Source organism: Balaenoptera musculus, chromosome 14 (assembly GCF_009873245.2).
Source record: "Balaenoptera musculus isolate JJ_BM4_2016_0621 chromosome 14, mBalMus1.pri.v3, whole genome shotgun sequence".
Taxonomy (NCBI): Eukaryota; Metazoa; Chordata; class Mammalia; order Artiodactyla; family Balaenopteridae; genus Balaenoptera; species Balaenoptera musculus.
The window spans coordinates 74,346,834-74,359,731 of NC_045798.1; the positions used below are offsets into that span (position 1 = coordinate 74,346,834).

General features: G+C 41.7%; 1 protein-coding gene across 1 annotated transcript in view; it reads left to right on the top strand.

Moving 5' to 3' along the window:
- The window catches only part of LOC118880104 (O-acyltransferase like protein), a 76,329-nt gene that overhangs the window by 2,867 nt on the left and 60,564 nt on the right, over positions 1-12,898 (top strand).

The following is a 12,898-nucleotide window of genomic DNA, read 5'->3' on the forward strand; positions in this document are numbered from 1 at the left end:
GATTTCAACCCAGATCATCTGATTCCCGAGCCTGCATTTTCAATCACTGCCTAAATAAGCAGCAACCAGAGAAACAAGACAAAAAAATAGTCATCAGCAAAAAAAGGAATGAAGCAGAGATACATGTATCAATATGGAGGGAATATACTGAAGTAACGTCAAGAAAAAAAAAGTTGTAGAAGAGTATATATAGTATGTAAAGTTTAAAAAATGCAAATTAAGGTGCTCTACTTCTTCGGGAGACATATGTATGTAGTACAAATGGAAAGAAATTCATGAGAATGATAACCTCCAAATTCAGTTAGAGGTTGCCTTGCAGTGGGCATGGCGAGGGTGCAGATGTAATTGGGGACCCATCAGATCTCAAACGATGGGTCAAGTTGTGTTTTTTTAAGCTGGATGACTGAAACGTAGGTGTTTCTTAGTGTTTTTCTTTATGCCTTTTTAAGATATTAAATGTTGCATAATAATGTTTCAAAACTCCATCCCCAATCCAAAGCACAGAGATGACAGTAGGAGAACCTCTGAATATGGGTGGGGTCTGAGGAATAAAGCGGAGAGAAAGTGTTCTTGAACTTCAGGCTGACATGTTTTTGCACAAGGGAATTGGCATCATTGCTGCTCAGGAGCAGGAGAGAGCCTGATATTAGAGCCTGAGACAGACACTCAGTCTGGCAGTGGGAGGATGGATTAAACAGCATGGAGCTTATGAGAAGGAAGAGTATAGTAATACAGCTCCAAAATGAAGTTCCCGTGCTTCCTTCCCACCATCCTTCTCCATTCACTTTCACGCCCACCATCTTAACGGGAACAGAATCCATCAAACAGTATTTGTATGCTTTAATTTTGCCACCCTCTTGGGTCCCTGTCTGATTGTATCCCTTCTTTCATTTCTGAAGTCCTCAGGCCAGTGTTCTGGCCCCTCTGCTTCTGATTTTGTTTTTTGTTTTGTTTTTACACTCCATAATCCACAGAAATCTACATTGAATCCCTTATCACATATAAAAATTGCAGCCTAAAAGATCTCTGTAACCAAGTAGATACAACTTACATTTTCAAGAAGAGAAAAATTAGATTAAAAACTATTGAGCATCTAGAAAATAAAATATCATGATCTAAAAATAATGCCTTTGAAAAATATTTAATGGTATGAAAGATAATCTTAGTATATTATTAAGGAAAAACATCAGGATACAAAACAATATGTATAATATAATACCTGTTTTGGAAAACATATAGAGATAACTGTGTGTATATGTGTGTATGTATATATATATATAATATAGATATATATATATATTTATACAGAAACATATATTTATAGGGACAGAGAGAGAGAGAAGTGCTATGTCTCTTTTGTAGAGAGAGATTGTCTATCTTGTTTTCCTTTGCTAACTCAAAACCTAGCATGGTGCCTGGAACTCAGAGTGTGTATTAGGTGTATACCACATCAATCACATATATATATAAATGAATGATTAATAAAAGACTATGAAAACACTCCAAAAAAAAAAATCTCTGGCATCCTCCCTCCTGATGAATCATTTTTTTCTCTCAATTTTCTTTCTCCTTGACCACTGTGGTATTAACTTCCTTCTTAAAACTCATCTGTTTCTAATTCAGGGATGCCCTTTCCTGATGGGGCTCCTTCTCTCTCCTGCCCTTTCTCTCTGTACCTGATCGCCTGTACCTTCCCACCTGTTCCTTTCCTCATTGTACATTTCTTGTAAACAAATCACATTTTAGAGACAAGGTGTTGACCCACAGACATTGCGTTGGGCTGGCAGTCCTGATGCCTGGGCTCTCATCCTGTTTAGGCCGATAGTCAGCTGTGTGGTTGGCCCTACCCAAGCCATGTCACTTTGCTGAACAAGTTTCCTCACCTATGAAGTGGAGAGGCTGTGTTTCTCAAAGTCTGAAAATCTGCAGCAGCTTAAAAAATGTTCTAATTCCTGCACCCACCAATCTGCTCCAGCTGGGGTTAAACGTTCAGTCTGGTTGTCCAACACAGTGACTTTTAATGGTTGAATCACATAAATTAACGATTGAGTAAATTATGTTAAGAGCAAAAGGAATGAATACCCCACATTCACCACTTCCTAACTGTTGTACGCACTTGACCATCATCTGTACTCCTGAACTGAGTCTGTGTGGTGGAAATGTATTGCTGTGCTATTGCACATCATCCTTTAAGCTCAAGTTCAGGGATGTCAGGCTGGGAGCTTGAAGTCAGCTGTGGTAGAAGTATATTCACCACACAAGTCAGCAATCGCTGTAGGTCAGGGCTTGACGTTTTGTTGACTGTCTAGGCTTCAGAAGTTGATGGAGAAAATGTTACAAATTAAAATAAAACTTAAATGTGTGTTACGTCTACAGCCTTTGCATTATAAATAGCACCCAAAAACTGTTATTCAGCAAAAACATTGCTCACATCATGGACAAATGAGTGAAGTTCTGACATATATCTTTCTGGCTTCATATCCATATTACTCATTAAGGTGGACAAAAAATATGACCCAACATTTATGTGGGGATGACACTCACTGGTGTCGTAGGTAAAATCATAGGTTGGCTACAGATATGAGAGTCTGGCAAAAATTAGTGAACGCATTCTGTGAGAATCAGTTGGCTATATATGGAATTTATAACAAGGAATATTATTGATTTAATTATTATCTGTAATCTGTGCCTGGTATGGGCTGAATTGTGTTCCTCCCAAATTCATATGTTGAGGACTTAACCCCAGTACTTCAGAGTGTGACTGTACTTGGAGACGGGGTCTTTAAGGAGATAATTAATGTGAAATAAGGTCATTGGGATGGGCCCTAATCTAATATGACTGGTGCTTTTATAAGAGGAGATTAGGACACAGACAAACCCAGAGGGAAGGCCAAGTGAAGGTGCAGAGAAGGTGGCCATCTACAAGCCAAGGAGAGAGGCCTCAGTAGAAACCAACCCTGCCAACACCTTGATCTTGGACTTTTAGCCTCCATGACTGTGAGGAAATATATTTCTGTTGTTTAAGCCACCCAGTCTGTGGTATTTTGTAATGGTAGCCTGAGCACAGTAATACACTATGCTATACAGCCTTTATATCAGTATAATTTATGGTGTATGTGTGTGTGTGTGTGTGTATATATATATATATATATATATATTTTTTTTTTTTCCCCCTCATTTTGGGGAGAGAGCAGATTATTAAACATTTATCTTCACTGCCCAGCCCCACCCCACTGCTAGCAAAACCTCTAGGAGCTGGCCTTTTTTTTTTTTGGCTTCGTTGGGTCTTCATTGCCACGCACAGGCTTTCTCTAATTGCGGCGAATGGGGGCTACTCTTCGTTGTGGTGTGTGGGCTTCTCATTGCAGTGGCTTCTCTTGTTGCAGAGCACAGGCTCTAGGCATGTGGGCTTCAGTAGCTGTGGCACGTGGGCTCAGTAGTTGCGGTGCGAGGGCTCTAGGGCACATGGGCTTCAGTAGTTGTGGTGCACGGGCTCAGTAGTTGTGGCTCACGGGCTCTAGAGCGCAGGCTCAGTAGTTGTGGCACACGGACTTAGTTGCTCCGTGGCATGTGGGATCTTCCCGGACCAGGGCTCGAACCCGTGTCCCCTGCATTGGCAGGCAGATTCTTAAGCACTGCGCCACCAGGGAAGTCCCTAGGAGCTGGACTTAAGAATCTGAATTTTAAGGAAGCTTCTTACCTGATTCTGATCATTGTGATGGTTAGCTGAAAATAGGGATGTCAGTTTTACTGGTAATTACTGGTGAAAACATACATCAGACAAGATTCCAAAAGTAGACACAATACCCACCCCCCTGTATTAGTTTGCTAGGGCTGCTGTAACAAAGTACCACAGACTGAGGGGCTTAACCAAGGGAAATTTATTTTCTCACAGTTCTGGAGGCTGGAAGTTCAAGATCAAGATGCTGGTAGGGTTGGTTTCCTCTGTGACCTCTCTCCTTGGCTTGCAGATGGCCAATGACCGCCTTCTCCCTGGTGTCTCTCTGTGTGTCCAAATATCCTTTTATACAGACACCAGTCAGATTGGATCAGGGGCCACCCTAACAGCCTCATTTTAACCTAAAAACCCCTTTTCGGGACTTCCCTGGTGGTCCAGGGGGTGAGACTCCAAGCTCTCAATGCAGGCGGCTTGGGTTCGATCCCTGGTTGGGGAACTAGATCCCACATGCCACAGCTAAGAGTCCGCATGCCACAACTAAGGAGTCCACCTGCCACAACTAAGAAGCCCACATGTCGCAACTAAAAAAATCCTGCATGCTGCAACTAAGACCTGGTGCAGCCAAAATAAATAAACAAATAAATAAACATTAAAATAAATAAATATTAACCTAATCACCTCCTTTTAAAAGCCCTATCTCCAAATGTAGTCACATTCTGAGGTACTGGGGGTTAAGGCTTCAACATATGAATATTGGGATGGGAGGAGGTGGGTGTGGGGAACACAGTTCAGCCCATACATCCTGTAAAAGCCTATTTTGGATTTCTAACCTCTAGAACAATACGATAAATAATGTATGTTGTTTTAAGCCACAGAGTTACAGCAATCAAAGTTACATTTTTTTACAGCAGCCATAGGAAACTCATACAGACTTGCAGGAAGCTCACTTTGATTAGTGTGGCCACACATCCCGGTGACCCCATTTCTTACAGTTTTTCCTACCCTTTTGTTCTATCACCACTTTTGGTTCTGCACTCCTGACACCTACTTGTTTTCCTTGCTATGTTTTTAATATTGGACTCTAGTATAAAATGGTGAATTTATTTAGTAAATATGTGATCCTTATTAAATATATGTGGAGGTAGAAGTATATCTATATATCCATATATCCTTTTCAGTCATTCTAATCTGGGAACTTAATACCTTTGGCTTTATCATATGTGTTCTAGAATAATGATTTCACGTCTCTTGTCTGAAAATCTTGTCTTGTTCCGTCTTTTCTCTGGAGGAAGGGCACCTGGAAACTAAGAAGGGTTTATGGCCTTCTATGTTGGCAGTTGGTATAAATGTATATAATTTAAAAAGCAGATGACCAGAACACACAATAGAAAAACTATTGAAAGGGGGCTCTGAAGCCATGTTGTGTGTCTTTGGTCCCATCAGGCATCCGATCGGTTATTTCTTCAGGTCTTTCCATGGCCCACTGTGTTCTCCAGTTTCCACCCTCCTGGGGTCCTACCTCTCCATGAACTTGTCAGACCTTCCCTGAGCACAGGGCAGCTGCTTCTCTCTAGGCTCGCAGCTTCCCCAACGACCCTCACAAGCTAGTTAGTAGTGTCCTTGGCTTGGATTAGAACCCCAACTCTGAGAGTGTTGCGGGTTGAACTGTGTCCTCCAAAAAGATATGTTGAATCCCGAACCCCTGGTACCATGGATTTGTGATCCTATTTGGAAATAGGCTCTTTATAGATGTAATCAAGTTAAGATGAGGTCATGCTGGATTTGGAAGAGTCCTAACCCGGTGACTGGTGTCCTTATGAGGGAACTACACACACAGACACGGAGACACACAGGGAGAGTTGACGCGTAACGACTGAGGCAGAGATTGAAGTGATGTGTCTAGAAGCCAAGGAACACCAAGGACGGTCGGCAACCACCAGGCGCGAGGAGAGAGGAGAGGGCAGATCCTCCTCCAGAGCCTCCAGAAGGAACCAACCCCGCTGACCCCTTGATTTCAGACTTCTAGTCTCCAGAACTGTGGGACAAAAAATTTCTGTTGTTTCGAGCCACCCAGTTGGTGGAAATTTGTTAAGACAGCTCTAGGAAACAAATAGAGGGAGCTATGGCCTCTCAAAACCACCATCCAGAAGAAAAAAGCATGTGTTTATTATCTGAGACAAAAATGAAAAAGCAAAACAAGCAGTCTCAGGTAGGTCCTGGAATTCATTTTCCTTGAGATATACCAGGCCCACCCATGGTCATTTCATCAAGTCCAAGCAGACCCAATTGTAGCACTGTCTACAGCGGAGGGCTTTCAGGGGAATCTGTTTATATGGAATTAAAACTTTGCTTAGCATATCGAGGCCCTGATGGTTTCACATGATGTCTGCATTTTCCTGTACTTTGTTCCTCGGGGGGGGGGGGGGGGGGGGGGGGGGGGGGGGGAAGAAGGAGGCGGGTGGAGGGAGGCTTCTGGTTCCCAAACAGCCTGCAGGGTTTTTCATTTCCTGTTTTCTCTAATCTCCTCACAGCCTTGAAATCTTCCCCAAGCAGCTACTTTTGCTATGAAACTTTCTTAACCCTTCAAGTCCCTTCTCCCTGGTCCTCAGCCCTCAGCCCACCCTGATGGCTGGGTTGCCGAACTTCCTACTCTCATCACTTACTCCCTTGGTTTCATCGTTTATCTCTTGAGGTGATTATTTCATGTCTCCTATCTGTGTGTCTCATCCTCTGCCCTGGAAGCCAAGGCCTGTGTTTACACTCCTGGCATAGGAGGTAACCCATAGGTGGCACTCACTGGGGGAGCCGATCACTGGCCCCAGCCCTGCCTTTGTTCTCTGGTCATCAGTGGACGACTGACCATCTACATGATTTGCGTTCTCAGAATGTTGCCTCTTTTCCCATCTGGCTGTCAGTCTAGAGGGCATTTTACTCAAGCCCAGCCTCTCCACTGGTGCTGGAGCTAGGGGCAGAAAAGATGCTGAAACCAAGAAAATCTCAGAATAGAGAAAGGGTGACACAAGGGGCTTCACTGAAATTTCTGGGTTAGCTGGATTTCAAATATCCATGTTGTGGTAGGCTGAAACATGGATCCCCAAAGATATCTCATTCTAATCCCTGGGACCTGTGAATATTACCGTATATGGAAACAAGAGCTATGCAGATATGTTTAAGTTAAAGATGTTGAGATGAGGAGTTTATCCTGGCTTACCCACATGGGCCCTAAATGCAATCACATGTATCCTTAGAAGATGGAGACAGAGGTGGAGGGAGATTTGACACATAGAGGAGAAGGAGATGTGACCACAGAGGCAGGGATCAGAGTGAGGTGGCCACAAGCCAAGGGATGCTGGCAGCCACCAGAAGCTGGAAGAGGCAAAGGATGGACTTTCCCCTGAAGCCTCCAGAAGGAGCACAGCCCTGCTGACACCTTGATTTTGACTCAGTGATACTGATTTTGGACTTCTGGCCTCCAACACTGTGAGAGAGTAAATTTCTGTGCCACCAAGTTTGTGGTAATTTGTAATAGCAGTCACAGGAAACTAATACACATACTACTCTCGTTCTTGAAGTACAAGATTAATAGTTGGTCAGATGCAAGGGGGACTGCCAAGAGGTGTTTGTAAAGAGCCTGCTTCAGGAACTTGGATATCAAATCGACAGCACATTCAGATCTTTTATCCACAAGGAGATCACTGACAACTGATGCTCAGCATTTAATGTGTATCCAATGCAGGCCAAGGACTATTCAATTCTAGTTTTAAAAAATCTGCAGTGTAACACAGCCATCTGGTAGGTGCTTAATAAATATTTGCTGTAAATGCTGAAGATGATCGCTGCTTTCAGGATTTGTTTGTGGCTCAGCATTCTAGAAGCTTCTGGTGCCTTCACCTTCCTGATGTAAGTGCATCCATATTTTAAAATTTAAGACCATTGACCAAGGTCTCTCTTTCCTTCATTTAAACCCAGAAATTAATCAATTCTGCATTTTAATATCCGCATATCATTGCCAAGAAAGAAAATGTGTCTGCTAATTAGCTCAGCAGAATTGAAACAAATTGTTTTTAATCTTTTGGAAATGAAAACTTGGAACAACTGCCATGCAGTTTGAAGTAACAGGTGGGTTTAATCATCAGTTTATTCTATCCTTCCCTCCCATGACAATCACAATGTATTTAGATTTGGACAGGGCCCATGGCCTGGCATCTCAGGTTCTTGACAGAAACTAATTAAGGATAAGGCAGGAAAAGAACAACCTGTCCATTCGAGTTCATAACCAGAAAGGAAGCAAATGCAATTGAAAATCTGCACAGCATACAAAATAAGCTCAGCTAGAAAACCATAAATCCAATCCATTTACAGAGCAAAACACCAATTGGAAATAGAACTAGAGTTTAATCTTCTCAAGTGAAGAATTAGGTATCTCTCTACATTTGTCCTTCAGGGATTTATCCAAGGGTCAAGACAGGCTCTTATAGTTCCACATCCTTAAACTTTAGGCTATCAAGTTTGGAATACTCAGTGATGGAGAAGGGAATTTGGAAATCATGCAGTCTATTTATAATAAATACATCCAGTTTTGTTTTTGACACAGAGAGGACCTTATAATACATTTGTGGAGCTGGATTTGGGGCATTTGCACTTATTTTTTTCAAAAGTTAATTCAATTAACTCAGCAAATGTTTATTGACCTCCTCCTCTGAAATATCCACTGATGAAGACACAGCCCCTCCCTCACAGGGACGACAGGCCAACAGCTACAGGCCTTCTAGTCTGATACACTAAGCTAGAGTCTGGGCTGCTTCCTGGGCAGACCATCTTTCAGCCCAGACTCAAAGGATGATTCAGCATTTGCCAGGCAGACAGGAAGGAGGGACATTCCAGGCAGAAAGACAGACAAGTGCGGGCCTGGTGCATTCTGTATAATGGAGCAGAGGAAATGGGCGTGGGTGTGGGACGATGAAACTAGAGGCAGGTCTGGTCACGAAAGGCCTTTTAAACCGAGCTCGGAGTCTGGAATTAATCTGAAAGAGCACAGCAGTCAAGGCTAGCGGCACATAGCATCTCCTGGGAACATTTGAAAAACAGTTAATGCCCAAGCCTCACCCCCGACCAATTAAGTCATTCTTTGTGAGGGTGGAGGCTGGGCGTTAGTATTTTTTAAAAATTGCCCCAGGTGATTCTAATGTCTGCCCAGGATTGAAAATCCCCTCTCTAGATAAGAGATCTGCAAAGGTTTCCTCTAAAGAACCAGATAGTAAATATTTCCAGCTTTGTGGTCCGTACAGCCTCTGTTGCAACTACTCAACCTTGCCTGTATTAATAAAGCAGCATTGACAATATGTAAACAAATGAGATGGCTGTATTCCAATAAAACTACTTACAAAAATAACAGGGCCATAGTTTGCCAACTCCTACTCTAGAGGATGGAATACCTTTGAAGAATTTTTAAAAAATATTGATTTTAAAATTCTGTTCATATTTTATTGTTTATACTCTATATTTGTTAAATATGTGATTCTATTCTCATTGTAAAAGAATGGAAACAGGGCTTCCCTGGTGGTGCAGTGGTTAAGAATCCGCCTGCCAATGCAGGGGTCCCAGGTTCGAGCCCTGGCCTGGGAAGATCCCACATGCTGCGGAGCAACTAAGCCCATGAGCCACAAGTACTGAGCCTGTGCTCTAGAGCCCGTGAGCCACAACTACTGAGCCCATGTGCCACGACTGCTGAAGCCCGCGTGCCTGGAGACTGTGCTCTGCAACGGGAGAGGCCTCCGCAGTGAGAAGCCTGCGCATCGCAACGGAGAGTGGCCCCCGCTCACCTCGACTAGAGAAAGCCTGCGCACAGCAACAGAGACCCAGTGCAGCCAAAATAAAAAAAAAATAAAAAAAAAAGAATGGAAACAATACAGACAAAGCTCAGGTCTTTTTTGTTCACTCATTCAATTCTTAGTCCCCTTCCTGGATAACAGCTGTTTAGTAATAGGTGTGTATCCTTCTAGAACTTTCCAGAACTTTCTCCTTGCATTTTTGTTCATCTATATCTACCAGAAAGATATTGTTTTATTTTGTAAAATTGAAAAATATATTTATTGCTCTTAATCTTTTTTTTTTCCATGTTATAGAGTCTTGGAGCATTTCCCACAGCAGCAAATATAGATCTATCTCATTTTAGTTGTTGCATATGAAAGTACTGTAACTCATTTAACTTTTTCCTGCTGAACGATTTGAAACTACTGACATTAAACTGTTTTTGTCCCATAAAATGGATCTTTCATGTGGTTCAACCTAACAGTTTGTCCATTTTTCTGCTTTTACAAGCATTAATGCCACAAGCATCTGGCAATTCTGTGCTCATATGTGTTTCCCTGGAGCAGATTCTGAGATGTTGAATTGCTAGGCCACTGGGGATACGGTTAGAAAGGAGCCTTCGGTTAAACCACAGACATCAACCCTGACAACCTTCAGCAAAAAGGGGAGTTTATTGGCAGACGATGGGCAGCTCACAGAAGGGAGAGTAAGGCCTGCTAAGCAGGCTTGAAACCGGTCACTGGACCAGTGAGGTCCAAACAGCCTCCACAGTGGTGCACATTCTACAGCCTCTGAGGAAACCACCTGTGGATGAATGAAGCCCAAGCTTCTCTTCAGGCCTTGACTCACTCCACACTAGTCCTGGGACCTCATGTCACAGGGAGCAGGAGGGCAGAGCAGGAGCCGCCTCCAGGGATCCCATCAGCTTCCGTAATGAGAGGACACAGCACCTTGAGTTTTTTTCAAGACTCCGTGTAGTTGGAAAGTGGCAATTTTCCAAAAGAAAATTTAGTTGCTATTAGGAAGGAGATTAGCTCCCAGGAGGCCAGATTGAGAGAACTATTTCTTCATATTCTTACCAACATTCAATTTTATCAACCTTCTAAATTTTTACCAATCAGATGGCTAGAAAAAATTGGTGTCTAATTGTGGTTTCTTGGTGAGACTGAACAACTTTCTCATATTGATTGGTCACTTGGATTTCCTTCTCTAAGAGTTGCCTGTTCATATCCTTAGCAGATTTTAAATCAGTTTCTTTGACTTTTTAAAAATTACTGATTTGTATTTGGTTTTTTTTCTTTTGGCCACGCCGCACAGCTTGTGGAATCTTAGTTCCCCGACCAGAGATCGAACCTGGGCCCACAGCAGTGAAAGTGCCAAGTCGTAAACACTGGACCGCTAGAGAAGTTCCCCAAAATTACTGAAAATATAATTGAAAATAAAACACTGAGGAAAATAGTCAACTCTACACTACCTAGGAATTGTTTATGTAATCTGTCTTAAGATTATCAAGGAAAAATATAAAGTTATAAATAAGGACACAAAAGAAGATTTTAGTAAATTGCATGACATCCAATGATAACTTGATACAACAATGATGTCAATTTCCCCCTTATAATCTATAAATTTGAAGCAATTTCAATCAGTATTCTAGTTGGATGTTTTGAGGAACTCAATAAACTTTTTCTGAGATTTTCTGCAATTTCTAAAAGTTTTCTGAAATTTTCTGAATATGAATTTTCTGAAATTTTCTGGATACAAATTTTCTGAAATTTGTATGAATGATTAACAGTCCACAAATATTAACTGGCTCAACTTTGAAACGATGACTAAAGGCTGAATACTTAATATACCTCAAATCCGTAATAATAAAAACCATATGGTTCTGGTATTAGAATCAGACTGGCTTCGTAGGCATGTGACCTTTGCAGTCACACTGCGCCCCATACATAAAAGGACCCCATGCTTCCTTTAGCGTGATTTGGTGTCACCATCTTGAAATGCTTAATTAATTTTTAAACAAAAGGCCCTTCATTTTCATTCTGTATTAGCCCTGCAAATTATGTAGTCAGTCTTGACTAGAACAAAGATTGTTCAAGACTAGAACAAAAATTACAGGCTCAAAAGACCAGATTTCTATCCAATAAGGAAACCATAGATAAAGAACTGACAGATAACTGACTGAGAGTAAGTATTTTCGATAACTCAGGTAGACTAGGACCAATATATAGAATAATACGGAGCTCTTGCAAATCAGAAAAAGAAAATTCATTAAGAAATGGGCAAAGGATACAAACAGGTACTTTACAGAAGAGAAAATTTACATGGCTTAGCTATTTTAAACAAAAATATCCTGAATTATTTGTAATTTGATAGACAAAAATCCAAACAACTGGATATCATTTTATATCCATTAACCACCAAAGATGGGAAAGCTGGACAACGCAAAGAAGAGATAGGAATCAGCGTCCCTGGGGATGTAGATTGGGGCAGTCACTCTGGAACACAATCCGGTGGGATTTACACACAGTATTTGTATACCTTCTGATCCAGCAAGCCCACTCACAGGTGTGTATATCTGAGCTAAAGCCTCACGTAGGTTTATACAGGGACACGTGTGAGGAGTTTGTCCCTGTGTGTTTTTGTGTGTTGGAGGCCATCTACGTGTGCATCACCCGGGGAATAGCTAAGTCTAAGATGATGATGAGTTATTATACAGAAATCAGAAGCTCTGGACTAGGTGAGCACAGTAACACCATAGATAGTACAAATGTAGCTCCGAGTTACATATGTGGAAACAGGAGATCTGAAGCACAGGCCATTCATATAAATTACAAATACACTTACATAAAATAAAAACACCTACAAATGAGATGATATATATCAAACATGGGAGTGGAGGGAATTGGGGGAAAGGAAAGAGAAAGGGAGAGATGAAGAAAGAGGAAAGGAAATGAATTATTTAAAATGAAAGGGAAGAGGACATATACGAGCACAAACAAACCAAATAAGAGATTTCCAGGACCAGGGCTAGAGAGGCATTAACCGTGGAACTTGATTACTGCACGCTTTTACTCCCAAGATTAAAAAACAAACAAACAAACAATCAAAAACCTCTCTCCAAAATAAGGTCCTACAAAATTGGATAAAAAAATTTTAAGACAGGAGTATTTTCTCCTGGCTGTATGGAGGAGAAAGAAAAGCTACCGAATTTTAGTTACATCTTTTTTACTCCCACAAAGCATTTATTTTTTAAAACATTTCAAACTCTTCATCTTTTTCAGCAACAGGTCATGTGTGAGGACGTACGTCATGGTTCTCCGCAGTGAAGAGATGGGCTGTGGGTGCAGAATGCAGGCTCAAGAGTGCCATCTGAATACGTCTCTTCTCTTTTCGATCGTTTAAATT